Raw genomic sequence first — 5,000 nt, forward strand, 5'->3', positions numbered from 1 at the left:
TGTTCTCAAGTCAATGATTTTATCAAAAATAACCCAGTTATGGATGTTTCTACCAAATCCACCTGATGAATATATTGATGAGCTGCAGAAGGTATGTTTCAAGTTCATTTGGAACAAAAAACAGGATCGAATAAGTAGAAAAACAGTAATTAAAAGTACAATATTAGGAGGATTAGGAATGTTTGACATCAAACAATTTATTAAAGGTCTTAAACTGAGCTGGATACGTAAATTAAAGTTTTCAAACCATAAATGGACAATAATAATAAAAGAAAGCAATCCAGTTATCGAAGATATTGATAGATATGGACCCTGTCTACCAACACCTAATGACAAGAATAAGTTCTGGATTCATGTTTTCCAAGCCTACAAAGAATTTTGTCAGAAGGTCCCACTATTAAGTAGCAAAGAAGTTTTAGCAGAACCAAAATATTAAAATTGGAAGTAAGATTTTATCATACAGAAATTGGATGGAAAAGGGGGTCTGGAATATTTCTCATCTAGTGTACGGGGACAGTAGTTTCCTTTCCTATGAAGATTTTAGTCAAAAGCATGGAAATATAACAAATTTCCTTACTTTAAATGGTTGCATAAGGTCAGTTAGAAATCATATAAAAAACCTAAACATTAAAATTGATAATAACACTGCTTTGCAGATGAGAAAATCATTACAAATGATATATTCAGGAAAAAAGGAACAAAAGTTTATTACGATACTCCAGTTAAAAACAATACGACCCCTCCATGCTTTAAGAAATGGAACGATTTGTTGCAACTGAACATTAATTGGAAACAGACATTTCACAAAATACACAAAATAAGTGACGTTAACTTAAAATGGTTTCAAATAAGAGGATTATTGCAACAAACAAATCACTGAAACAGATGAATATCTCTCATAATGATAAATGTAGCTTCTGTGGATCACATCCAGAAACCATTGAACACCTTTTTTTGGAGATGTGAGATTGTGCAGAGATTTTGGACTGCTTTCCAAACTGATATTAATAACAAATGCAATAATGTATACAATGCCCAGTTATGTGAAGAATTAGTTTTATTTGGAAACTCACACGCATTTGCTACAGATGACATTTTAGATTTCATTATTTTACTTGCCAAAAACTTTCTGTACAAATGCAAATTCAATAAACAACCACCACAACTCAATGCATTTAAAACACAGCTCAGATACAGATACAAAATCGAAGAACATGCATCTTATATACTAATGAACCATCATGCTTTCCGTACAAAGTGGAACAGTTACCTTCCAATTATGGAAACTGTTACTTAATCATAATTTCGCATGTTCCATAGTTACCATTCTGTATAACAGTCCTTACTTTGTACTAACATGTCTTTATTTATTTCTTTTATGTATTATTTGTTTATTTTTATTAACTTTTATGGTTGCTGTTGTCTTTACAATGTGATCAACTACAAGCTTTCATTTCCAATAATGCAGAAGTGGTATACTCATGCTCATTATTATTATGACATTATAATGCCACCACTCGCTTTCGCCTTACCCTAGACACCATTACTCATTTACTGTAATAGTTGACACATTTGATGCTGTTGCTATGTTACAACTGGTCCAGGCTGTTTACTATTAATGTCATCTTAAATCACCATGATTACTACAATCATTAATGTGTAAACATTGATTGAATGATTGGACAAATCTTTTTCTTTTCTTTTTTTGTTTTGTTTGTTTGTTTGCCAGATGGATAGCAGAAGGAGAAAAAGTATCTGTCTAGATGTCCCTGTCCCTGCCACTATGTCCCTGTCTTTGTGCCCATGTCTCCATGTCCCTGTCTAGATGTCTCTGTCTAGATGTCCCTGCCTCGTGGTCCCTGTCTCTTTGCCCATGTCCCTGTCTAGATGTCCCTATCCCTGTCTAGATGTCACTGTCCTCGTCCCTGTATAGATGTACCTATCTAGATGTCTCTGTTCTTGTCTAGATGTCCCTGCCTAGATGTCTGTCCCTGTCTAGATGTCCCTGTCTAGATGGCTCTATCCCTGTCTAGATGTCCATGTCTAGATGTCTCTATCCTTGTCTAGATGTCCATGTCTATATGTCTCTGTCCTTGTCTAGATGTCTCATATCCTTCTCTAGATGTCCCTGTCTTGATGTCTTTGTCGCTGTCTAGATGTCCTTGTCTAGATGTCCATGTCTAGATGTCTCTGTCCTTGTCTAGATGTTTCATATCCTTGTCTAGATGTCCCTGTCTAGATGTCTTTGTCCCTGTCTAGATGTCCCTGTCTAGATGTCTATCCTTGTCTAGATGTCCCTGTCTAGATGTCTCTGTCCTTGCCTAGATGTCCATGTCTAGATGTCTCTGTCATTGTCTAGATGTCTCTATCCTTGTCTAGATGTTCATGTCTAGATGTCTCTGTCCTTGTCTAGATGTCCATGTCTAGATGTCCCTGTCAAGATGTCTCTATCCTTGTCTAGATGTCCCTGTCTAGATGTCTCTGTCCTTGTCTAGATGTCACTGTCCTTGTCTAGATGTCCCTGTCCTTGTCTAGATGTCCCTGTCTCGATGTCTCTGGCCTTGTCAAGATGTCCCTGTCTAGATGTCTCTGTCCTTGTCTAGATGTCCCTGTCTAGATGTCCCTGTCTAGATGTCTCTGTCCATGTCTAGATGTCTCTGTCCTTGTCTAGATGTCCCTGTCTAGATGTCTCTGTCCCTGTCTAGATGCCACTGTCCCTGTCTAGATGTCTCTGTCCCAGTATATATGTCCCTGTCTAGATGCCCCTGTCCCTGTTAAGATGTCCCTGTCTCTTTGCCGATGTCAATATGTCCCAAAGTGTCCCTGTCTAGATTTTCCTATCTAGATGTCCCTGTCTCTCTACCCATGTCCCTGTCTCTATATCCCTGTCTCTTTGCCCATGTCTGTATATCCCTGTCTCTTTGCCCATGTCTGTATATCCCTGTCTCTTTGCCCATGTCTCTATGTTCCTGTCTCTATGCCCCTGTCTTAGTGTCCCTGTCAAGGTGTCCCTGTCTTAGTGTCCCTGTCAAGGTGTCCCTGTCTCTTTGCCCATGTCTCTATGTTCCTGTCAAGGTGTCCCTGTCAAGGTGTCCGTCTTAGTGTCCCTGTCAAGGTGTCCCTGTCTCTGCCCGTGTCTCCATGTCTCTGTCTACAGATGTCTCTGTCCCTTTCCGTGTATCTCCCAGTATTTCTGTGTATGTCCATGTCCCTGTCTATATGTCCATGTTTCTATGTCACTGTCTCTGAGTGTCCTTATATGGTCATGTCTTTGTGTATCCCATTCTCTACGTGTCGGCAGACAAAGGGACAGGGCTGTTCATTCGTTCTATTAATTCCTGAATCACTTGTGATTCGGCTGTGTTTTGTGATTTATTTTTCTCGTGTATACCTAAGTATCCACCCACTCCATAAGCTGTCCTGGAGTTTTGCCTGGTTGGCTGGTTTTCTCCCATGGGACACATTCATACACGGGGGGAAAAAAGATGTGCCAATATAACACAGCCTTAATTTGTCTGTCTGCTTTCTTGCCAGCCTGCCTGCCTGGTCCCATTCTCGCTGAAAATTCAGTGCACGCTCACAACCAATTACCCGATCGATCAGAAATGTGACCCGCTGATTACTCGCAACATGGAGAAGATTTTCTAGTGTCCGATCCATGGAAGTGTTGCCCCAACAAATGGTTGAGCCCCAAAAACAAAACAAAAGGAAACGACCGAGGTTGTTTTCCAATATTTCTATCGAACAACAAAACAAGCACTGTTACTCTTTGTCACACTCGACTTCAAGCTCAGCGATTCCCTTCAGCTTGCAAAACGCTGCAGCATGCTACGTGACAAGGTATATGCCGTGACTTGGAGCTACAATGTGTGTTTCCGGGTGTATTTCTCTCTGCATCTTTTGTATACCTGTTGCTCAAAGGTTTTTGTGGCTGCCCAAACAAAAATAAGGTCCCCCTCCCCCCCCCGGCCCCCCCCCTCCCCCGGGGCCCCCCCCCCCCTCCCCGGCCCCCCCCCCCGGCCCCCCCCCCCCCCCCCAGCCCCCCCCCCGGGCCCCCCCCCCCCCCCCCCCCCCCCGCGACCCCCCCCCCCCGCCCCCCCCCCCCGGCCCCCCCTCCTCATTTTTAACCCCGGGCCCCCCCCCCCCCGGCCCCCCCCCCCCCCCCCCCCCCCCCGGCCCCCCCCCCCCCGGCCCCCCCCCCCCCCCGCCCCAAACCCGGGCCCCCCCCCCGGGGGCCCCCCCCCCCCCGGCCCCCCCCCTCTCCTTTCCGGGAACCCCCCCCCCTCCCCCCCCCCGGCCCCCCTCCTCTCTTCCCCCCTCCCCCCCTCTCCCCCCTTCTTGGGCCCCTCCCTTTCTCCGGCCCCTCTCTCTCTCCCCCTCTCCCCCCATCTTCTTCTCCTCCTCCCCCGCCCCCCCCTCCTCTCCTCCCCCCCCCCCTTTTTCCCCCCCCCCCCCGACCCTCCTTCCTCCCCCTCCCCCCCCCTCTCCCTCTCTCCTCCCCCCCCCTTTCTCCTCCCCCTTTTTCTTTCCCCCCCCTCTTCCTCCCCTCCCCCCCCCTCTCCGCCCCTCTCTCCTCCTCCGCCCCCCCCCTCTCCCCCGGCCCCCCCCCCCCCCTTCTCTTCCTCCGGCCCCTCTTCTCCTCCCCTCCCCCTCTCTCCTTTTCCCTCCCCCCCTTCTCTTTTTTTCCCCCCTTCTCTTCCCGGCCCCCCCCCCTCTCCCTTCCCGGGCCCCCCCTCCCCTCCCTCTCCCCTCGCCCCCCCCTCCTCCCGGCCTTTCCTTCCTCCCCGGCCCCTCTCTCTCTCTTTTCTCCCTTGGCCCCCTCTTCTTTTGGGCCTCTCTCCTTTTCCCCGGCCCCTCTCTCTCTCTTCCTTCCCCCCCCCCCCTCTCCCCTCCTGTGGGCCTCTCTCCCTTTTCCGGCCCCCTCTCCTCTCTCGTCCCTCCCTCTCCGGCCCCCCCTCCCCCTCCCCCCCCCCTCTCTCCCCTCCCTCCCGGCCCCCCTC

Source organism: Babylonia areolata, chromosome 22 (genome assembly GCF_041734735.1).
Source record: "Babylonia areolata isolate BAREFJ2019XMU chromosome 22, ASM4173473v1, whole genome shotgun sequence".
NCBI classification, from domain to species: Eukaryota; Metazoa; Mollusca; class Gastropoda; order Neogastropoda; family Buccinidae; genus Babylonia; species Babylonia areolata.